Below are 24,106 nucleotides of genomic sequence, written 5' to 3' on the forward strand. Positions count from 1 at the left end.
CAAGCGTCTACTTTAGATGAAAGGAGGGAAAAGCATCTTCTAAACAACCAGAGGCAAGAAAGACCTGATCCAATGCCCACTGAAGTCTGAGGACTCTTTCCATTGACTTCAGTTGGGCTTAGGTGTTTTTCCAAAGCTACCAGAAGAGTCTACATTTGAGAACACTGATGCCTGGCCACATTTGAATTTAAACACACCCTCTCATGCACACTTTCATTGTCACCTCTTTCCTGTCCAGGACAATGCTACTGCTTTGTTCTGCCCAGCTGTTTTCTCAGCACACTGCAGACAGAGCTAGTTAACCCAGTCTGCTGCACATGTTAAAAGTTCCAATTTCCTTTCTGCTGCAACTGTTATTTCCCCCCCTGAAGTGCTTGCAAATCGCTGAACTGAGCCCCCTCCGTTCTGAGGGTGTGGAGGACGTGCTGCTCAATGTGCTGTCGTGCTCAGGCACTAATTTGTATGGGAGGTTTGTGACTCGTTTGTCTGGCTAATCTGCGTGATTCCATTCCTTGCCATAGCATTTACGGCCTTCAACTGCGAAATTGTTTGTTTTCCAGTTATTGCTGTTTCTATTAGAGTAGCGCCTAGAGGCCACCACTGAAATCTGGGCCCTGTTGTGCTAGGTGCTGTACAGACAGTGCCTGCTCTGCAGAGTTTCCAGTCTAAATAGATAAGTCAGAAAAACAATTGGAGAATTGAGGCGCAGAGAGATTAAATGAGCTGCCCAAGGTCAGACAGGAAGCCGGTGGCAGAACCAGAGTTTGAACCCAGCTCTCCTGAGTACCTGTCCCAGGCCTTAACCATCCTTCTTGAACTCATGTCTTACTTAAATAGCATTGTGCTGTAGGTCAGTGCAGCAATGAACCAGGTCACCCCTTGCCCTGGAACCAAAGTCTGGAACTGTTTGGTTCCAGACTTGTCCCTGCTAGCAAGAACCAGCCACAGGGCCAGAGAGGCTGGAAAAGTGCATGAGGTTGCCCTCATGGGAGCAAGGCCTTGTCAGCTCTGTGTAGCTTTGCTACCCCCACAGGTACAGAAGCTGTCTGCAGGAATGGCTCCTGCCTCTGCTCTAATCCACAGGGCTCATGTACCCTTCTGCCACCTCCTTTTTATGTGGACTGAGCAAGTCATTTCACCTCTCAATGCCACAGCTTCCCCATCTGCACAGTGCAGGGTGACAGTGTTTGCCCACATCTGTAGAGTGCTTTAAGATCTGGGGGATAAAAACTTCTTAGAGGGGATAAATATCATTCCTTATGGCTTCCAGGTTATAGCACTTTTCCAGAACATTGGTTAGACTCCAGCTCAGGATAGAATTATAGAATATTAGGCTTGGAAGGGACCTCAGGAGGTCATCTAGTCCAACCCCCTGCTCAAAGCAGGACTAATCCCCAGATTTTTACCCCAGTTCCCCAAATGGCCCCCTCAAGGATTGAACTCACCACCCTGGGTTTAGCAGGGCAATGCTCAAACCACTGAGCTATCCCTCCCCCCCAGTGAGCCATAGTGATCCATCCAATGACAGATCCTTGGTTGATGTGACACGCGTCTAATAGCTTCATTTAATTTCCCAGTGGACAAGCATCACTGAAACCACCAGTGCAGTTGAACCAATCACCTCCTTTGTTGGCCAAGGACTGAATAGGCCTGATGACTCAACTCTCCTTTCCTCCCATGAGGTGCAGGCTAAGGCACATTGGGAGGACAATGTGAGCAATCCAATATTGTTGTTGCTTTAGGGGTACCTGACCAGCGGATAAATGGTGGCTGTCATTTTCCAAGATTGTCACTCTAACACCTAGTCCCCTGAAAAGAAAGTGAACCTCTTTATCCCTGAAATAATTATGATGGACAGAGGAATTTCAGCTTTGTATCGTCCCATGCTGTGATATATCATGCAAATTGACATAACCCATTATGTTGTCTGAACAGTGGCATTCAGGATACAGAGCGTGCTCCTCAGCTGTGAAATCTTACAGCTGTCTGTACTGCAGAAGCAAATCCACGGCAGATCTGATGGCGGTGTCAGGGTTCAGGGCTTGTATTTAGAAGACAATGAGCATACAGAGATTCACTTATCAGCAGCGTGCTGCTCGCTTGCTGTTCAAGGGAGTATCTCTTCTCCCCTATGTAACTATTCCTCCAAGGGCGTCCAGTGCTGAGAAGAACGGGCAAGACGCACGAGGATGGGAGGCTGCATTTCAATGAAGCATTGTTGAATTAAAACAAGGCGCTGCATCCTGATTGGCTGCAGTTAGAGGTGCCTACAGTCGGACCACTACCCTCCGGCATAAAGCATTTTCTAAACAAAAGGAAAGAAGGGAGAACCAAAGACATGTGTAAGTGTGAGGCTGCAGCCGAGCTGAGCCACCTCCAGCTAAATCAGGGGTTCTGAAATACAGATGTTAGGTAGAAGCATGTGGACACTGCACTAAACCTAGGCTGCTGCATCATTGCTGGTCTGTCAGATCTGGGGAAAAGATGTTATTTAAAGGTTAGATGTGGTCTTGGTTACCAGACTCGTCTAACTGATCCAGGCAAATCCAAGAGAGGGACTGATTCATTGCCAGGTACTGGAAGGTTTTTGGGTGGGGGGCAGAAACATATTTTAGATGCACATCATTGAAACTGTCTCCACCATGCCCAAAGCAGAAGGACCTGACTATGGAGTTTAAGGATTCCATAAGTAATCAAAGTGTAAAACACAAGAAATTAGAGTGGGAGTTTAAGGCTGAGTTGGACTTTCCAGATGTGGTTGGATTGACTGCGTGGTGGGAGCTGGCTCAGGCTTTCTAAAACCTGCTGCTTGGAAGGCTGTCAAATGGGACCTCCCGAAGGGAAACAGAAGGTTCTGTCTGGAACGATGTGCAGTGACTAACCCAAATGGTGAGCATTAACTAGGGGCTCTCCCCACACTCTTATCTTAGATCTTTAGTTTGCTGCTCTCGTGAACTCAACCACCTGAGATTTTGCTGATGTGCTACTGTGAGTTCAAAGAAAGCTTCGTGTGTGTGTGTGTGTGTGTGTGTGTGTGTGTGTGTGTGTGGTTCCAGACTTGTATGAACAGAATTTCAAACATTTTACGTAAGACACGTGTAGATGAATTAAATTAATGCTGCTTGGGCTGTGCGTGTTCTGGGAGCACTAAAATGACCAGAGATGTAAACATCACAGCCCAAGTTGTTGGCTCGGAACAGGATTTAGATCTGTTTTTCTCCTGCTCTCTGTGGTCTCATGCCCTTAGCAGCTTCATTTCTGACCTCAATATTCCCATTTCTTAGCAATTCCTCTGTTCCAGAGAATTAAAACAGTGCAGATCAATATTATATGACTTACATCAAAATATTTGGTGTATTTATATGAGAGGTGTAGCGGGGTGATCATTCAGCTCCGGCCCTGGAAGGGTAAAAGCAGCCCTGGAGAGGGCTGCAGCAGAGTGAGAGAGTGAGAACAGTTGTGAGAAGCTGAGTGAGTCGCTGACCACAGCTGTGGCCAGCCTAATCGGGGCCCAGCTTGGCCCTTATAAGAGTGCTGGGGCCAGAAGCTAAAGGGAGACACAGACTCTCTCTCTTGCCTTTTGAGAGGGAGGGACCTGGCTGCTGGGAGCTGAGCAGGGTGCCTAGGCTGGAGCAGGGCTGGGGGAAGGCCAGAGGAGCTGGGGAGCTCCGGCTTGGAAACCCCCCAGGCTGCAGGCCTAGGGGAAGGCCAATTAGGTACTGGGGTTGCAGGGGGCAGCCCACAGGTAGGCAGAGGCAGCAGGTCCAAACCCCCCTTGCCTATGATGAGTGGCTTTTACACTGCTGTCTGCCCCACTCAGTAGGGGCTAGCTGGTGACTAGCAGAAGTCCACAACCGAGGCAAGGTGGGGATAGAGGGTTGGGGATTCCCCTGGGTGGGGAGACCCTGAGACTGGGGGGGTATTGCCAGGGGGCAGCACCTTAAAGACAAGGGACACCAGGTCCTGGGAGGGACACGAAGGGTGGGGGGCAACAGCAGTGGGACACTGGCCTGCAGAGGACGCTCCGGAGGCTGGAAACGCTAATTCCCTGTGATGACCAGCAGGAGGTGCCACAGGGGTGAGTCCTGCACCATCACAAGAGGGTAAATAATTTATCTTAAATGCTAAACTTTCCCTTAAATCATGAATTTTTAAATACTTTAGCAGTGGTGGAATCCCCTGCATTAAGAGGGAGGATGGTTTAGTGGCCAGGGCATGGGGCTGAGATGTTGGAGACCTCGGTTGAGTTCCTGGCTCAGCCACATGCTCCCTGGGTGACCTTACATAAATCACTGACTCTACACTAGGCCTCCCTTTTCCATCTTTAAAAATGAGAGAATGGCTCATTACCTCACAGGGATGTGGTGAAAGTAAAACACACTGAGTGTGAGGTGTTCACATACTACAGTGCGAATAGAAGTACCTACCTAGACAGCCCTTTTGGCCCAATCTTGGGAAATGCAGGTTGCCTCAATGCCCATTGATGTTGGCCATTGCAGTCAACATCCTGTAGGGTGAAGGCGTCTAGCTACAGAAGAGATATAGTGGGGATAGCAGCAATGCAAGTTAACCCACCAGAGGGTCTCTACCCTGAGCTGGACAACCACCTCCCAGGACAGAATAAATCCAGGCCTGTTCAGTCTAACTGGGAAGGGGGGATGTTGTTGCTGTAGTAATATAAACACCTGTCCATTTGTGGACTACCGTCAACCAAACTCATTTCAGGTACCATACACGTAGATCCCTCAGGGTTCGTGCCCTAGAAGTAGAATAGCTGTGAAGGAGAGTAGAGCTCTGAAAGCACCTTGAGCAGTGCTTTGTTGCCAAAATTTTAACCCTCAATTTTTTTTTGCCTTAAGTCAGTGGTAAGTACAGCATTGCCTGTAAAATAGCCTTGTTTTTCCTTCTTCCCCCTAAAACTGAATCATTCCAGTTCTCTCTTCCTGCCAAAAATACCCATCAGTTCCATGCTCTTCCCCACTCCCAAGTCCATCATCCTTCCCCGCTGGTACCTCTAGGCTTCTCCTCAAAACTGCCATTGAGATTCCCCTCTTGGAAGCTGTTCCTTGCAGCATCACTGGGCAGGTGGGTTGTTCTGAGGTCTCTGCTAGCAGCAGTGATGGCAGGTGAGACATCTCGCAGGCTGTGGTTGGACAGATGAGGTGAGAGTGCTCCCTGGTATTGGGCTGTGTGGCCAGCTGGGGAATGGCTCCTCTTTTGGTTCTTGTGGTGGGCCGCTTTTGTTTTGAGTTTACAGGTCAGGTTTTGATCTAGGTTACAGAGATGTAAATCCAGACTGAAACTGATTGGGAATTTTTCAACTTTTTGGGGGCGTCAGAAAATGCTGATGTGTCAAAATCATAACTTCATGAGAAAGGGGCGGTTTTGACAAAAATTTCATTGGGCAGGGTTCTCAGATCCAGGGGCAGAATTTCCGGTCAAAACCAGAAAGAGACGACAAGACAGAAAACCCCCAGAATAGCTAGATTCCAAGGCCAGAAGGGACCACTGTGACCATGTAGTCTGATGTCCCGCATAACACAGGCTGTGGAACTTCCCTGAAATAATTCCTAGACCAGCTCTTTTAGAAAAAGCCAAGACGCTGGTGGTTAGCGCACCCACCTGGGATGTGGGAGATCCAGGAGCAAGTCCCTGCTTCGGAGCAAAGACATGAACCTGGGTCTCTCTGTGCCCTCCCCAGTGGGCTCTGCTGCTTCTGGAAGGCAAGAATCAGAGGGATAGTTGTGAGGTCTCATTAGAGTTCATTGTGATTCGCAGGGGAAGGATACTCAGGTCGTCCAACCCAGGTGAGTGCTTCAATCACCAAGCGATGGGTTATTGTGGGTGGGCATCTCTCAGTCTTCCCTGTTAGAGGTGCTCCACTTTGTATAAATAATTTACATATCCAGTGGGCCAGAGAAAAAGAGACCTACCCTCTAGCCTGAGGCTTCCTGGCATGTGAGAGACACAAGGACTGGAACATGTGTCTCCCACATGTGCCATAACCACCAAGCTATTCTGAGGTGGGTCTTTCTTTTCCTGTCTTTTTGTGACTTTTTTTTTTTGAAAGCTCTTGGCTTTTGTCCCAATGCAGAATGGGGGAAGTTTTGAAAGCTCATGGGACAGGAAAACAGTTTTCCACCCAGATTCACTTTACTGCCATCAGTGGAATGACTGTGAGTTTATCCTGGTGTAGCGGAGAAGCTGGCCCTCTGTTTTAAGGAGACTTAGGTTTTACTGATCCAGCTCTGAGCTGGATTAGCTCTACTTAGCAAAGGAAAAAATAGCCGTTGCTGCTACATGCAGTAAGGTGGGGTTTTGGCTGGTGTGACTTTGTCTGAGTAATGCACTAGGGTGGAGACAGGCGCAACAGTTGAAGAGTCTACCCTCTCATGGCTCCCCAGAATGGGAGGCTTCCAAGGACCCAGCCAAAATAAATATTTTCAGCATAGGCAGGGATTGTCTGAAGGGGGTAGGAGGACGCAGGAATGTGCTACTGCCGGCCGCCAGGAAGGTGACATAACGTTCTGTGTGACAAGACCCTGAACTCATTCATCCAAAGGAATTCAGGAGTCACTTTATTGTGTGCCAACATTGCAACAGGAGCAGGGAACCATTATGTATCCCCAGATCGGTCTGGTTTTGCAAATTCTGTTTTGCACCCTACAGAGTCTAGTGTTGCTTTGGACAGGAGTTCCTTCCATGGTTTAAGGAAGGGCGTTCTTTCTTCCAAGATTTAATGGAGGTAGTTTGCATGGGTGTCCATGAAGGATTAGGAAGCTATCAATCCCCAGGTCTACTGCAAAGGCAAATGATGCTCGTTAAGCAATTGTAAATTGGAATTCTTTCCAAATAGGGAGAGTGCAGTTAAGTGGTTCATAATCTGCCTTGGTTTTGTGGCGTCAGAGTCAGATGAGGCATCCGGGTGGTTCACCAGCAGTCAAGCAGATGTATGGCACATGCTGCTATGCAGGGCTTGTTTAAGAGCTTGTGATAGGGCCTTTTGTGGCTGGGCAGCCTAGTGGCTAGATCATTGATTGGTCAGGCTAAAGACCCAGGCTCTCTCTCTCCACTGGGTTCCAGCCCAGGGCCCTGTGTAGTTCAACCCCTAAATAGAGGGGATGTGTCTCCTTCTGGCAGGGGCTGGGGCAGAGGTCAAGACCAGTTTCCCTGGGCTATTTCCTACAAGTTTCTTTAGTTTGGGACATGGCCCCACTAGTCCAGTTGCCCCACAGCTGGGGCTTATCTGCAGACTCCCCTTGGCAGGGGAAGACTTACTTGCCTCAAGTGGCTTTGCTGACTGTCAGGTCACTGGTCCGTCCCTTCAGGCACACAGAGAGCTCCTGCCTCCTCCCCAGTCACCCCCAACTGAGCCAGGCTCCCTTCTTTTCTCCCCCTTGCAGGCCTGGCATTGGCTGCAGGTATAGTGGGACGGGGCCAGCTGAACCCACAGGTTTTCTTTAACCCCTGCTGTGCCAGGTGGCAGTTTCTCTGCTCCCTCACAGAGCTGTTGTAAAGAGCTGCATAAAGGAAGCCATTTGCAATGCACAAGCATGACTCGCTTTATTGGTCCAACAAAACCCATCAAGAATGCTCCATATTCTTTAGCACCATCTATTAGCACATTTCCAGTTAATTAACTAATGACGTGTATAGACAGAGCACTCTCATAACAGGCTGAGGTGGCTCTGGAGGTGAAACCAATCCCCATCCAATCCTTGACCTCTCTACTGAGGTGAGAGTCTTTATATCCCATCACCAATCCCCTGAGCCAGCACCCCTCCTCCACCCCCACTCCCTGTAATTTGGAATTCCAGTCTCAGCAAAATAACACTGGAAAGAAAGAACCGACAGTAATACTCATGTGTCATCATAACTTCCCCAGGCATCGGCGACAATAAAGGGGTCAGTTCCCATGGGCTGAAGACGGTTGCCCTCATTTCAATAGCTGGAACTAGGTGTAGTTGAACTGCCCACATTGTAAGTCAAACAATGTGATTTAGTGTCTGAAATGCTCTAGCTTTTTCTCTCTTGGTGCGTGGAAGGAGGGGCTGGCAGATGGAGGCAGGAAATGAAATCTGCATTCTCAAAGGCAGTGACAATGGTGCTGTTCTACCGATCCTTTAATTTTCCGTTAGGCTTTGGAAAATGTTTCTTGGACATCACAAATGGGCAATTAAACGAGGAGGAGAAAGTAACTATTGGCCAAGGGAGAAAACGTGCTTTCAGCTGCATTTTGAAAGGGGTTGGAGGTGAAGTGATGGAGTAAAGCAGAGCCAGAGGCCTTTCCAGATGGTGGGATCTGCAGACCAGAAGGTCCTTGCACCAGGCGCAGTGACATCCTGTGGAAGGGTGCAGCGGGGATCTGAATTAGATGAGCAGAGCAGAGTAGAGAAATGGAAGATTTGGAACAGAACAAGGGCAATAACAATAATTCTCTGTGAAATGGCTCCTGGTATGGTTGGAGAGCCAGTGTGGTATTTGGGGAAGGAGGTGCTGGGTTAATTTTTTCTGCACCAGCTGATGTCTGGAGAGCTGAGTCTTGGGGACGACCCAGGGAAGGGACCTGCAGTAACCAAGATGAGAGGAGATCAAGGCATAGGCCTGAGGTGTTAGCAGGGGTGGAGCTGAGCGGGCGGTGTGCAACTGTGGTGGGAGGAGAGATCAAAACACCCAGGATAATAGTCAGTGTATGGAAAGTAAAACCAAATGGAAAAAATCTGTGTCTAGGATGGAGACAGAACAAGAGAAGCAGCTGCATCTGAGGCAGCGTCTCCTGCCCGAGAGAAGAGAATTCACTGGGGGTGGGGCAGCATCTTTGTGCCAATATAGCTGGCCCAGAGGGGCTGCAGTGCAGAGGTGAATGCACCCGGGGAGCACAGGTGGGAGGGCAAGGCTGGCCACCATGAAAGTTCCTCACTCAAGAGAGGAGAAGGAAAAGGAGATGGGGGGAGTTCAGGACTGAGCGTAGAGAAAAAGGAGAGGGATGGAGAAAATACACTGGTGGGAATTGGGAACAACTCCACAGACGTTATTGGTGAAAAACTGGCATCAGCTACAAGAGCGGTCAGGGTGGTCTAATGGTCAGGGTGCTGGATGGGGACTTGAAATCTGCTTCTGTTCCCAGCTTGAGGACTGTGTCCATTAGCACATCTCCTCCCCTTGTTGTGCCTGTGTCTCCACTCCCACCCCCCGAGTCTTGTCTGTTTAGATAATAATCTTGCTTTGGGGTAGGGCCTGTTCCCTATTGTGTGTGTGCACAGCATGGCTCTGATCTTTGTTGGGGCCACTGATAAGAGTAGGCCCAGGCTCTGTATGACCTCAGGCCTGTCACTCAACATCCGTCCCTGTGGGGCCACATCTGTAAAATGGGGGTTTACCACCTCCGCGAGGATGTGCTGAGACTGAATTCATCCGTGTCTGTAAAGCCCTCTGCGACCCTGAGATGGAGGAGGAGTGGAAAGGCAGGGCATTGTTAATGGCAAATCTGTAAGGACCCCATTAAAATGTCTTTGCTCGTTAACACTGGTTCATGTTGACAACATGATATGCCAGGTCCATTCTCTCTCTGCCCATGGCAAACTGTGCTGAAAGCTGGTTTGCCTCAGCTACCAAGAGAACTGAGTGGAGAGCTGAACAGGGCCAGCTCCAGGCACCAGCGCAGAAAGCAAGTGCTTGGGGCGGCCAATGGAAAGGGGCAGCACATCCGGGTCTTCAGCGGCAATTCGGCGGCGGGTCCCTCAGTCCCTCTCAGATGGAAGGACCAGCTGCTGAATTGCCGTTGAAGAATGAAGTGGTGTGGTAGAGCAGCCGCCGAAGTGCCACTGATCATGGCTTTATCTTCTTTTTTTTTTTATCTCTTTGCCGCTTAGGGTGGCAAAAAAGCTGGAGCCGGCCCTGGAGCTGAAACCCTGGGCCTCACTCGCATGGTTGCCTTTATGCATAGCTGGTGTTTGGGCCGAATAGGATGCTACGCAGTCTTTTGGAGGTAGGCTAAATAGAGAGGAAGGATGACCCAGGAGCCCTAGCCTTGGACTTGGGAGACCTGGATTCAAGGAGAGATGCCCAGACAAAGGACGTGAGAGCATCATCGGTCACAAATGGCATTCAATGAAACTACCCTTACAGGGAGAGCAAGGCTATGCTGTGGGCAGGGGATAAACAATGGAGAGTCTCAGTATGGTACGCAGCACTACAAACAGGTGGTTTAGCTGTAGCTGCTTTAATAAAAAAATTATGGTTTAATCACTGGGTTCAGTTACTTCTCTACCACAGACTTCCAGTATGACCTTGGGCAAGTCACTTAGCCATTCCGTGCCTCAGTTTCGCAGCTCTACAATGGGGACTGTAATACTCTCTTCCTCCCACCGGTCTTCTGTCATGTCCAGTTAGATCATAAGTTCTTTGGGACTGGGACTGTCTCTCGCTAGCTTCCCGTAGAGTGCCTAGCATGATAGGGCCGTGCTGTTGGTTGAAGCCTTTTGGTGCTACCTTAATATACAGTAATACATAATGTTAAAGGAGCATGGACTAGTAGTTAAAGTGCAAGCCTGCATTTCAGAAGACCGGGGCTCTATACCTGGTTCTATGCCTGACTTCCTGCTAGACCTTGGGAAAATCACTTGTACGTTCTGGATGAAATCCTGGCACCATTGATGTCAGTGGCCAAACTCCCATTGACTTCAGTGGGGTCAGGATTTCATCCTTTGTATTTGCTTCTTCATCTGTAAAATGGGGATAATATTCCCTCCCTCTTTATTAAGCATTTTGGGGCTTACTTCATTCATGTTTGTAAAACATTTGAGCTCCTCACTGGGAAAGTGCAATAATGAGGCCAGGCTATAACATTAATGGGATTTTTAATACTGCCATGTCGTTTTTACTATAGTGTATGAATGACAGATGAAGTATTCACTGTAAGCGAATGAAAGATGCAGCATGCAGGTGCTATTAATATCCAATACTATACTGCAGGGGTGGCCAACCACATGCGACTCTTCAGAGGTTAATATGCAGCTCCTTGCGTAGGCAATGACTCCGAGGCTGGAGCTACAGATGCTGACTTTCCAATGAGCTGTGGGGTGCTCACTGCTCAACCCCCTGCTCTGCCCCAGGTCCTGCCACCACTCCACCCCTCCCCCCAAGGCCCCTGCCCAGAGCCAATCTCTCTCTGTTGCAGAAGTTTTCAAACCCTGGTTCTCCACTGAGCATCTCTACTTAGCTTCTGTAACAGCAAAGAACCCATCAGTCTTCAGAGGGCCAGATCATCAGCTGGTGTAAATCTGCATTGTTCCATTGAAACGAATGGCACTCTTGAGTCATGCCAGCTCAGGATCTAGCCGAGAGACACTTTCTGCTATCTGTAGCCCAGTCCACACTGCTTTAGGTTTCCTAGGAGCTTTTTGTAACAAACTAAAGTAAAACCAGTTTCTTCAGGCCCTTATTTATCTGTTTTTTGGTGTGAATTCAGCTATGATCAAATTTGCAGACAACACCAAAAATTGGAAGGGGGTAGCCAGTGTGCATGGAAGATAAAACAATCAGCAAGATGACCTGCGATCCGAACAGGGGTTCCTGCAGGATTCAGGACTAAAATCTGATCCCCAGAGGTAGAAAGTTATCTGCACCGATACACAATGTAACCAGGAGTGAGCAGCCATTGTCCCGAAAGAGAGTCTATTATTTGATATAGCACTTGTAGATGCCAGTGAGGATTGGTTTCCCAGTGTGCTAGGATTGCACACACGCATTCACTAGGATGTCAGTTTTTCTCCATAACACCAAACCAATACTGCTTTTTTCACATAACTTGCACCCCAGAGCTGCTGCAGGAGAATTGTGGAGGCCAGGGATTGCGAGGTGCCCAGTGTGTCCCTTTAAGATCATGTGTCTGTTGGAACCCAGGAAGTTTGCACGGCCAATAGTGATGTTTAGTGCAAGAAATGCTGGGGGTACACAAGCTGTTAGCTGCTCGAGCTCTGCTAATAACATTAATAACCTGCACCTGTGTGTGCGCACATCTGGCTACGTCTTGAGAGGATTTCTGCCTTAAGGACTGGTCCACAGCATGAAACAGACGGAGAATCTCTGCTCTCTCTCTATCTGTCCTAGAGCTGCGTACTGGCACCCAGCCCCATAGTACCTGTGTCCCTGACCCATTGTATTGTCCCACACTGAGTTGCAAAAGCATCACAAATTTGAAAGAGCTTGGGAAGGGCTGACTGGTTTCCTCCACCCCACATCCCTCTTCCTTTTGTCTTATAAATGTTCATTCATGAAAAGATTCCCATAGTGTTGAAAGGGGGGAAAACTGGCCTCCACTGATGTTCTCGCTTCATTTCCGTGCTCAGGCCATGGTATGACCATGGTGGGACCTCCGTTTTAAATCTTTGTTTTCACAGCTGGATTTTTTTTTTCTTTTCTGCTTTTTATTACAGCTCATTCTCCGGAATGGCTTGTTTTAGCGCGGTGTATGTGCTTTTGTTTCCATGCTTGAACCAAAAATCCTGCCAGATTCCGGCTAGGTAGAAGAAGAGGTTGAAACTTGTCTGAGGAAGGATGAACTGGGAAGCCAGTGAGTAAAAGTAAAAACTCAACGGTACAAGCAGCGATTTGAAAGGCCCCGCAGTTGTAAAAAACAAATAGAAAAATAATGCCCCCGTGGTGATGAAAGAAACAGATCTGTGCCCTTTGCATTCAAGGAAGCCTTGGCACTCACAAGGATTCTTCCCAGTGGTAATTGATTATGATTGGGTGGAATCCTGAAGTCTTTATTAAATGGGCATTCAGCCCCTACTTCAGCAAAATGCTATTAAAGTCGGTGGGAGTTTGGCCGAGCAAAGGCAGAGTAAGAGAGGAAGGATGGTCATGTCGGGAAGGTGCCTGCAGCAGATTCAGGAAACCTGGATTCTATTCCTGCCTCTGCCACATACTCTGTTTGACCTTGGGCAAGTCATTTAATCTCCCCATGCCTCGTCTGTAAAATAAGGATAAAAATCTGTTATATAACTTTCTTGGCTAGTTAGCTAGATAGTTAACGCTTCAGGGCAGGGGCTGTCTCTTTGGGGTGGGGAGTGCAGTGCGTAGCACAGTGGGACCTTAATCTCTGAGGCCTCCAGGTAAAGAACAATCAAGATTTGGACTCCATTGACTTCCGTGCGTGTTTGGCCTCAGTGAAGCCCTTCAGGATTTATAGGCATAATGTTCTTATTCATGGATTTCCTTCATATAGCCCCATTGATCTGCATGGCACTTTAGAAACCCAGAGGAAGCAATTCCCTGCCCCCAAGAATTTACAGTCTGAGATTTGTAGACGTATTGACTTTAAAGCCAGAAGGGACCACTGTGATCACCTAGTCTGACCTCCTGCATGACACAGGACCTAGGATCCCCATGAACTAATTCCTGCTTCAAGTGTCGTACCTGCAGCTGAACTAGAACATCTCTTAGAAAAACATCCACTCTTGATCTGAAGACTTACAGTGATGGGGAATCCACCAAAACCCTTGGTGAGCTGTTCCAATGGTTAATTACCTTCGCTGTTTAAAATGTGTGCCTTATTTCCAGTCTGAATATTTCAAGCTTCAACTTCCAGCCATTGGGGATCTCGTTATACCACTGTTTGCTCCATTAGAGAGCCCTCTGTTACTGTAGGGCTCCTCTCCATGTCACCTAGGTGTGCTGATTTTAAAAACGTTTTTCTTTAGTACCTGCTATTTAACATCCTCCTTAGTTACTGTTTGGAATGGAAAATATTTTTTCATCAGTGTATGATATAACTACACCATTTGGCTTTCCCCAAATACAGAACAGATATTTTTATTGAACATTTCTGCCTTTTCTGCATTATTATTGATAATCCTGCCATTTCCAGCTGGTACTTGACAAGTACCATTATTAGGATTCCCTTTTTTCCTGATATATCTAAAACATTGGTTCCCAAACTGGGGGGGGGGGGGCATGAAGAAATTCCAAGGGGGACGCGAGGCTGCCTGGCCCTTGAGCTCCTGGCCGGGGAGGCTAGCCCCCGGCCCCTCCCCTTCTGTCCACCCTCCCCTGTAGTTATGCTGCCGTGTGCCAGCTTGTACCTGCCAACCTCTCAGGCTTTCCAATAAGCCAGTCTTGCCGCTGTGAGCAGCCTAGTAAGGGTGAGCCGGGGAGAGGGGATTAGATAAGGGGCAGGAGGTCCCGGGGGGGCAGTCAGGGGACATGGAGTGGTTGGATGGGACATAGGTTCTGGGGGTGATGGTCAGGAGACAGGGAGCAGAGGGTGTTGGATAGGCGTGGGAATCCCAGGGGGCCTGTCAGGGGCGGGGGTGTGGATAGGGGTCGGGGCAGTCAGGGGGCGGGGGTCCTGGGAGGAGGCAGTCAGGGGACAAGGAACAGGGTGGGGTTGGATAGGGGATCGAGTCCTGGGAGGGGGCGGTCAGGGGACAAGGTTCAGGGGGTGAATAGGGAGTGGAGTCCCTAGAGGGGGCAGTCAAAGGACAAGGATTGGGGAGATTGGATGATGGTAAAGGAGAGGTGGGGGGCGTGAGGTTTCTCAAAAATTAAAAATGGGGCGTGATGCCAAAAAGCTGGGGAACCACTGATCTAAAACAACACCTTCACCCACCCACCCCGCAATAAAACCCCACACTTCTTTCAATTGTCCTTAACTCTGCTGGCTATGGAGTTCTCCTAGTGTCCTTTTGCATTCCTTATCAATTTTCTACAGTGTCTAGCTTCTAATTTGTATTCATTGCTATCAACATCCCTCTTTTCACATTTGTTTTTTATATATCTATTTATAGCAGCTTTCTCTTCCCCTCTTAGCCCAGCTATTTTTTTTTAACCAGTGTAGCGTTCTTTCTCAGTTGTGGGGTTGTGACTTTTTGGGCAGTTAGTAAAATGTTATTAAATAATTCCCAGTAAAATCAGTCACATTTTTCTGTTTAAATTCTGTCTCCCATATGATTTGATTCCTTATGGTTTTGTGAAATTGGTCCTTATAAAGCACCAAGTGCTTATATTACGGTTTGGACTTTATTCTGTTTACACATAACAAAACGCATAAGGGCTTTATCCAATGGGCAGACTTCCAGTTGATTTCAGTAGGGGGCAGGGGCAGAGGCAGGCCCTAGGTTACGCAAGACCAAAAAAACCTACAAGGCACAGAACAAAGGAAGCTTGTAGAGAGATTCCTGGTGGAAGAGAAGTTAGGAAGAAGTTCCTGGAAGAGAAGGAGGGATCTCTCTAGGTTCTTACATTGGTGTTCATCGTTGGTTGTACCTGATGGGGATGGACTGATATGAACTGCGTAACGGGATAGGAAGACCGCCTTTGCAGCAGAATTTTTGATACATTTTCAGGAGGAACTTTACAGAGTGTATAATGTTCAGTATCTTCCTTGGTGATAGAACTGATCAGAAAATGGAAATGTAATTTAATGGGAATTTTCAAAACTGTTTCCATTTCACACGGTTCAAATTGGACCCCATCTTTTATGAAAGTTTCACAATTTATCGATTAATAGTATTTTTAGTGTAATCACGCTTGAATTCATTTTTAAACATTTGCATTATCCATAAACGAAAACTGCATTCAAAATCATTATTGAGCAGTCTTCATATACCAAAATCCACCCTTTCACTCAACAAAAACATTTAATATCTATTTCAAAGACAATTTAGATGAAATTTTCAATTTTGAAATGTCAACAAAACTTTTGCAAAAACTGGGAAATGTCAAACATGTCAACTTTTTGTGAAAAATTCTGTTTTTGAAAAAATATTCCCATCAGAGGGAAAAAATATTTGCATGAGGCAATGTTGACCAAGCCTACTTAGGATATTTGCATGGGTAAGGAAGCCTACCGTGTGCAGCACATTGTGAGGAGGGGGAACGTTGACCAGTATACCCAGTATACCCAGTCAAGCCTTGTTTGAAACTGCCTTGTGAATTACAGTGTCCATGCAGAGTAGACAGGCCATGTGTCATCTGCAAAACTCTCCACAGAGTAAACTAACTCTCTGAGAGCTAATCTGTGTCTCTACCAGAGGAATTGGATGACCTGATTTCAATCTGTGTCTTGGAAAGATGAAACTACCCTGCTGAGAGCTGCACCAGTATCGATGTTCCATAGGTGATTGTTGCACTTATCTGGGCCAAGCAATATTACCATGGGGATGGGGTGTGGTAAGGTCCATTCCCACCTGCGACAGTGAGGTACTGTGCAACCTCTTTGCATCCATATCCCCACCTATAAAGCAGGCCTTGATACTTACCCACCTTTTAGAAAGGGCTTTAAGATCTGCTGATGAGAAGTTCTATAGCCATGTGCTGATTTTTATTGCATCTCTCCTTGGTGCTGGGAATCAATAGCTTCCTGATGTGAGGTGTAATGCAAAAAAAAAAAAAAAAATGCGTAAGCCCTGACCTGAGAGCAGCTGACCTATCCAGTGTCAGAGGGGTTAGTATCCATCTATGTAAACACTTTCAGGAAGCCGGCTGTTCATTTTCTACAGCGGTCTGCTCTCTCCTTCAAATCAGACTTGCCATCCAACTGTTAACAAATGTACTGAGTGACAGCACAGCTTTCACCAACACTGCTCCTGTCGTTGATTGGAAGGGGAAGGTACTGTACCTTGTCAGGGCTGATGTGCATGTAATTGTCTGTCTGTGCATAAAGAGAGAGGGGTGTGTATGTGTGCGTGTGTATCTATAGATAATATAGGCGATTTAAAGATTTAGTAGCAAAAGCTACACAAGAATGCTAAATCTTGGTTAAAAGAACAGGAGTACTTGTGGCACCTTAGAGAAAACCTTAGCCCACAAAAGCTTATGCTCAAATAAATTCATTAGTCTCTAAGGTGCCACAAGTACTCCTGTTCTTTTTGCAGATACAGACTAACACGGCTGCTACTCTGAAATCTTGGTTAATGTGTTAAAATAAAGCTGCCTGAAGAAACTCATGAGGATCAAGCAGGGATTCTGGCCAGCAGGATAAGGAGCAGCATGTAGTAATGTTTCCTTTAATTTTTAGTTGTTTGTAGATTTAAGAGCAGTTGGCAAGAGCACATTCAACCCATTTGTTTCTTCGTTTATCATATTCTGGTTTTCTTTTTCCTCCATTCAGGCCTTATTAGTGGAAAAACAAGGCGCAAAGTTGGATTTAAGCATCTGGCAATTTCATGTTGGCTGTTGCCTTTGTGTCTCTGGCATCTTTATTTAGCTGGTTTGAGACTCCTGAAATATGATGTCGGGGGTTCACCATTGTCAACTTGCAGGTTCTTCTGCATAAATTCTTCTTTGCTTTCTACCTTTCCCTGCCACACTGGCCTTTCTGAAATCAGGCTTACATTAGGGGCTTTGATCATTATGTGCACTGATGTCCATATGTTGTTGCCACTGCTAATAGTCATTAAGAATTGTTTCTTGGGACCAGACTATAATGTAAGCCTATAGTACCAGACAATAATAATTAGATAAATCATGATGCTGGATAGTACAGTCTTTTCTCCCTGCCTTCCCCCACCCACCATTGTTCTGTCCCCATCTCTGAACCAGTTGGCTATTGCACTGTACCCCAGAGGTGGCCACATTTCTGGGGTACTCTGTGAAATGAAGTGCTTGATCCTGCAATCAGCCAAAAGTCCCATTGGCTTCAGTGGGCATTTTGCCAGAGCGAGGACTGCAGGATTGGGTCCTTAGTGTGAGAAATACACAGCGGTCCAAATGCTGACGTCTTTTCTGAAGCCAAGGCTTTCAAAAGCAGGTGCCTAAATATGGCCTGAGGGGTGGAATTTTTAAAAGCGCCTAAGTGAGTTGGGAGCATAAGACTCATTGAAAATCAATAGGATTTTGCCTCCTAGGTCACTTAAGCACTTCTGAAAATCCCGCCCAGGAGTCTAACTTTAGACACCTGAGTAAATGGCCTGATTTCTAAAGTGCCAACCACCCAGCCGCTGACACTGGGGTCACGGGGCACTCAGCACTTCTGAAACTCGGGCCACTTATTCAGGAGCCTGAATATGGATGTTGGAGCCTAACTCTAGGTTCCTGCTTTTGCAAGTCTTGCCTAAGTTTCCATTTGGTCCTTGTTCAAGTGAAATTGCCATTGACGTCAGTGAGCGTTCTGCCCGGGGCAACGGCTGAATGAAGATTTCAAGATTTGATGCTGTCGGGGTAAATTGGTTGCCATTTAGTTACTCCATCTTCCTGCCTCCTCGTCTGTAGCTGGCTGGATTTAAGAGGGGAGCTAAATGGAAGAAGATGCTTTGAAAAGGAACCAGAGATTGTATCAGCAGGAGCCTCCTCTTGTTCCTCCTTTATCTGCTCTTTACATCTCTTTTCAAACAGAGCGAGGCATCTGAACTAAACACGCCCGACTTTTAAACAAAACAGTCCCTTGAAATATGCATTTCTTTGTGTGAGGCACTGATCCTGTTCACCGAAGGTCCCATGCAGGCATGGACTTTATAGTAGCTAAAATGTGTCCCTGGTGTGCCAGACGTTAGCAAAGTTTCATCATATTAAGACCAGTACAAGCAAACCTGCACAGGGCCATGCAGCTCAGACTCCCATCACCACCCTGGGAATGCACAGACTTTTCCCATCTGGAAGCTGGTCTATGCTGATTTGCAGGGGATTTTCCCATTGGAAATCTTTCCTGTCCCTCTATGATGATTTTGAAAAAAGACTAAAATCTTGATTCCAGATTCTCATATTGCCCCCTCCCACCGCACAGCCCACAACTGGGGGCAAGGAAATCTCTGTGAGGTTCCCCTCATGGAGGGCCCTATTCGCTATGCCATGTGCTGTGTGATGGACGCCATCTTAGCTGATACCGGGGATTAAAGCAGGGACTTCCAGAGCTTAAAACATAAGCTGCCATAGCTTGAGTTAGAGCCAAGGCTCTGAAGGTGGGGCTGTAATGGACCCATATCCCCATAGACGGCAGGTATAATAGGCCAGAGAAGGCTCAGCGCTGTTTACTTATTATGCACCATGCAGGTTCCAAGGCGGCTGAGGAGCTGGTATCTGCTACTCAGCTTCCCAGGTTCATCAGTCGTCTCCTTGGACTCCAGGGAGATGACTGATGAACCCAGGAAGTTGAGTAGCAGATACTGGCTCCTCAGCCGCCCCGGAACCTGCATGGTGCATATAAAAAGCTCAGCATTCTTCTACCGGGTAGCTAGGAGAGTGTGCTGCCATCCAGCATAGCACAGGCCAGCCTGGGGCCAGCGTTGCTTGGGCTGCTGGGGCTGGGTTGGCTGGGCCGGGGCTGCTCAAACTGGGGCAGCTCGGAGTGCTGGAGCCAGCCCAGGTCAGGGCTGCTCAGGCTGGTGTGGCTGGGGCTGGGCCGGGGCTCAGGTCAGTCAACTGGAGTGGCTCAGGCTCAAGGCGGCTGAGGCCAGCCCTGCTTGGGCCAATCCTGGGCCAGGACCGCTCTGGCCGGCCTGGGGCTGGGGCTGCTTGGGCTGGGGCTGCTTGGGCCGGCCTGGGGCTCCTCTGGAGACAAGGGGGAGCAGTGTTGGGTTCCGATGGGCCCGATGCTTCTGTGGCGGGGGGGCGGGCAGAGGGGTCTCAAGGTTCCTCCATGGGGCAGTAGGGCTGGGCCTTGTGTGGAATGGGTGGGACGAGAGGGCTAGCCTTCCCGAAGGCAGTGTCCAGCCTCTGCCCATGCATATCCCCTGTGGATAGGGCAAAATGGCAACTTGCAACGCACACTCATCTGTGGCTTATAGTCATTTAGTCAGGGCAGCAAGCAGTAGGCCTGGAGTTGCCCCCACATCACTCCATCAGGGAGCTGAGGTTCCCCCACAACCGGAGTAATAGGCTGTGTGATTCATCCCCAAATCTCTGAGATCCCTCAGTGTCTACAGGAGGCCAGGGGTACCTGTGCAGAGGCCCCCGGCCTCCACACTGGCTCTGGGGCTCCAGTTCCACCACCCCTGCTCTCTGGTATCAAGAGCTCCCTGTGGGGTCCCCCTTAAAGGGCAGGGGGCCACAATAAAGGGAGTTCAGCCTCAGGCTGTATTATCTCCTACAGGGCTAATGGGTTGGGGAATGATGTGCATCTGGGCCTCTGTCCCCTGCATGATTAGACCTTGCCACTTCCTGTGCCTGGCTCTCAACCGCACAAGTTCCCTCTGCCTCCGGGGTGAGGAGGACAGTGGTGTGTAGGCAGCAGAAACCTTCCTTTGCGAGCAGGATAGGGTAGGTCCATGCCCAGCCAGAATCCCATCTCCCACATACGGACCGAGAGGGAGGGGCCAGGACCAGCAGAGTCAGTGGGAGTTGTTCATCCACAGCTGAGGAAAGAGTATGGACCTTATCTGTGAAGTCTCTCTTGAATTCTTCTTGTTTGTTTGTGCATTGTGGTAGCACCAGCAGACTACAACCCCACTGTGCAGGGAGCTGCTCAGACGCAGGCCAGAGAGACCAAAAGAGCTTAGTTAGCTTGATTGCAACCATGGATTTTGTAGGTGCCTAAAGTTAGGTCAGGTCTAAACACACAGAGCTGCACACCAGTGTATTAACTAAAGGTGTGATGTTAAACTGACTGAGTGGGTGTGTGTGATGAGGATGGTCCTGTTTTCTCGACCTTTAATCTTTTTGTTGCTCTTCTAGAAAACATGACCTATGAGGAAAGATTGAAGAAATTGGGTTTGTTTGGTCCGGAGAAGAGAAGACTGAGAGGGGACATGAAAGCAGTTTTCAAGTACATAAAAGGGAATCATTTTTCTCTTTAACCTCTGAGGATAGGACAAGAAGCAATGGGCTTAAATTGCAGCAAGGGAGGTTTACATTGAGCATTAGGAAAAACTTCCTAACTGTCAGAGTGGTTAAGCACTGGAATAAATTGCCTAGGGAGGTTCTGGAATCTTCATCATTGCGACTTTTAAGAGCAGGTTGCACAAACACCTGTCAGGGATGGTCTAGATAATACTTAGTTCTGCCATAAGTGCAGAGGACCAGACTAGATGACCTCTCGAGATCCGTTCCAGTCCTACAAGTCTATGCCGTGGTTTAGTTAAACTCTGTGTGAATTAACTTATATTAGTTTAAAACTGGCTGTGTCAGTTCAGCTCACTCTGGTCCATCAGTTTAACAAAATCAGTTTAACATCGCACTGTTAGCTGGTGCAACTGATGTGTGTAGATGGGTGTTTTGTTGTGACCATCCAGTTGCTTTAATCCATCTGTTGTTGAGAGATAATGTGCATAATGCCTGTGTCATCACCACTGCTCCTCTTATTAGATCCACTGCAAGAGTAAACTCACTCCCTCGCTTCCTTGGAATCACTAGATCTCCCAGTCCTGGAACAGAGTTTTCCATACCATAGCAAGGCATATATGTGTTCCCAGGCATATGAAAACAGGAATGGGATTGGGATTTGAAGGTGGAGAGGGAGGTGTTTGGAGCTATTAAATTGCCTGGATTATACTGAATTTTACTCCTGTTGGAGGGTTACCTTCGCTGTATCTTGAAATTAGAGTGTCCAAAGCATGTGGGTGAGGGGCCATATACAAATGTCCAGTATAAATCCAAATAAACAAACATCGGCTCTGATTACTGGTTTACCCAGACCAGTGGCCAATGTTGCTCGTACTCAGTGGCCAACGCCTGCTTCTGAGGAAGGTTGTGGGGAAACCCATAATACATCTGACCAGCTATGCAATCCTGTACATAGCTGACCCTTACCAATTCCCCTTACATCCTGACACACGAGATTTGGGCCAAATGTAGATCATACTATTTATGCAAAGTCATCAAGGTGTCCTTGATTTTGGTTCTTGGTTTTACTGGTTTGTTGGTTCCCCTCTGACACTGTGAATAGGTTCATCATACATTTTCCCACCCAGATGGAACCATTCTGATGATCTAGTCTGACCTCTTGCATAACACTGACCACAGAACCTCACCCAGCGATTCCCACATCAAGCCCATAGCTTGTGGTTGAACTTCATATCTTTCCATCCCTTTGCTCTCCGTCTTTTTGTTTCTGCTCCATTTTCTTGGTGCTCGTCCAATCTTCTGCTCCATGTGTCAGAGCTGGCCATTTGCAGGTGTTAGAAAAACACCTTTGTGGAGCAGCCAGGGGTCTGGATCTTCACAATGCTGCTTGACCTTTCAATGTTCCCAATTCTTTCCCATGCCCTTCTATCTTCTCCTCTGCCTTCCTTTGTGTTAATGTGCCTCTGCCATGTTTACTGCTACGCTAGAGCAGAGCACGGACCAGCAGCAGCAGGAGGTGCGCAGCAAACGCATCTTACATGATCCCTGTTGTTGGGCATCCACTTCCTTTGATTTTGTATGAAGTTCAGGAAGGTCTGAGGCAGTTCAGGCTCTGGACTCACTTCATAGAAGCATTCTTTAAAAACGCCAGCGCTGGGAAAACTGGATGGAAATTTTATTATTTCCTGTTATGAGGGTTCAGGGAGCCATGGTAGGTTGTTCAGGAGGAACCAAGGTCAGCCCTAATTTCAGGGACTACACCAAAGTGCTTGGGAGGGGCAGAATATCTCTGTTTTTTTTTTCTCTTTCCTTCTTTGGCTGCCTCAGAAAAAGGAAGCAAATTGAAAAGCAACTAATTACTTAATTTGGCCTTTGCCTCTCTCTGCCTTTACTGTGCTTTCTTTGGAGTGGGAACAGACAAAGAGAGAAATGGAGTGAGGAATTATGCTGTACTGCCAGAGGCAATAACCCTTGGGGAATGCCCTCCCTATGTCGCCCGTGTACACAAAGTTCCCTCTTAAGGGACCTCAGAATTTCATGTCTCTCACCTGAAGACCAGTTTTCATTAACTTTGATTAAACCAGCCATTATCATAAGAGACTAGAGCTGATCAGAAAATTGTCAATGGATCAGTTTTCTGTCAGAAAATACAGTTTTGTCTAAATTGAAACATTTCATGGGAGTGTAATGATTTGGATGAAATTATTGATAGGAAAAAGGCTAAATGAATCATTTTGACTACCCTTGTTTTGATAATGTTGAAAGGTTTCATTTTGACTTTATCATTTTGATTAATTGTGTATAGGCTGTTAATATTATAAATATGCTCTATATATGTTACATTGACAATATTTAATACTTCTTGTTTTGGCATTATCCAAGCGAAATGTTTTAGTTAGTTCTGAATTGAAGTTTTTCAGAATTTTCATTCGGTGGGAAATTTAGAAATTCCAGCTTTTCATTCTGATTCTGAACGAACCAAATGGAGACATGCTGGAATCTGCTGCGGAACGGAAATTCCATTTTCCAGCCAGCTCTAACAGAGACACAAGGTTCTGATCCTGATTGGAACTTGCCCAGAGCTCAGGGAATCCAGATCTAGGGCCCACGGTTTCAGAGTGCTTTTGGATGCCCAACTTGATACACCTTTAAAGGGGCCTGGTTTTCAGACACGTGCCCCTTTTGTGTGTTCTCCAGCTGGGCACCTAAAATCCCAAGTCACTTATGAAAATTTTTGGGTACAGGATTTTTCGTTGGGCACTTTAAAGAACCAGCGGCCAATTACAGAGTTCTGATCTGAGTACAACTTTCCTCAGTTTCATCTAAAGAGTACTGATGGGTGCAAGGGAGAAACTTGGAAACAACAAATGATATGGTGTTGACTGGTGCTGTGCAGATATGGGAATTTAATTTGGGCCACTCTCTGTAGTTAAAATGAGGTAATTGCTCTATCCTCTTCCTCTCTTGTACTCTGAAAAGATATCATGAGAAAGTGGATCCCAAAATGGGGTAAACTTTTATGTTGTGGCTTTTTAAAATTCAGATGATCTTGAAGTTTTGACTAAGGACTTTGAATTGTGTTCTCTTAGCACGAATCCTGATTATCCCAGAGCCTTGAAGAACATCCAGACATTTGGATAATGAGTAGTTTGGATAACTGGGAGCTGCAGCTGTGCACCACCGGCCTGAAACTAAGCTCTTGCATTGCATCAGATTCTATTATTGCAGAGGACATAACCAACATCACGTTAATCTGGAGTTTCAGTTAATTAGGTTTCATTCATTGTCAGTGCAGGAATGGTGCCCCCAAAGCTAAACTATGCAAAATGCTATTTTTGCACATACCCCCCTGCTGTGGTTCCAAGACTCTCCCCTGTGGGTCTGA

General features: G+C 47.3%; 1 protein-coding gene across 5 annotated transcripts in view; it reads left to right on the forward strand.

The window, feature by feature from the left end:
* The window catches only part of GJC2 (gap junction protein gamma 2), a 140,940-nt gene that overhangs the window by 85,656 nt on the left and 31,178 nt on the right, over positions 1 to 24,106 (forward strand). The window contains exon 1 of one of the 5 annotated variants that reach the window (XM_030549883.1): positions 16,541 to 16,615. The exons of the other annotated variants lie outside the window; for them this stretch is intronic. The gene's annotated coding sequence lies outside the window, so the exon portion shown is untranslated. Of the gene's footprint in view, positions 1 to 16,540; positions 16,616 to 24,106 lie in introns of those variants that run through there. 5 annotated transcript variants of the gene reach the window in all.

The sequence above is a fragment of the Gopherus evgoodei genome, chromosome 2 (assembly GCF_007399415.2).
Source record: "Gopherus evgoodei ecotype Sinaloan lineage chromosome 2, rGopEvg1_v1.p, whole genome shotgun sequence".
Lineage (NCBI taxonomy): Eukaryota > Metazoa > Chordata > Testudines > Testudinidae > Gopherus > Gopherus evgoodei.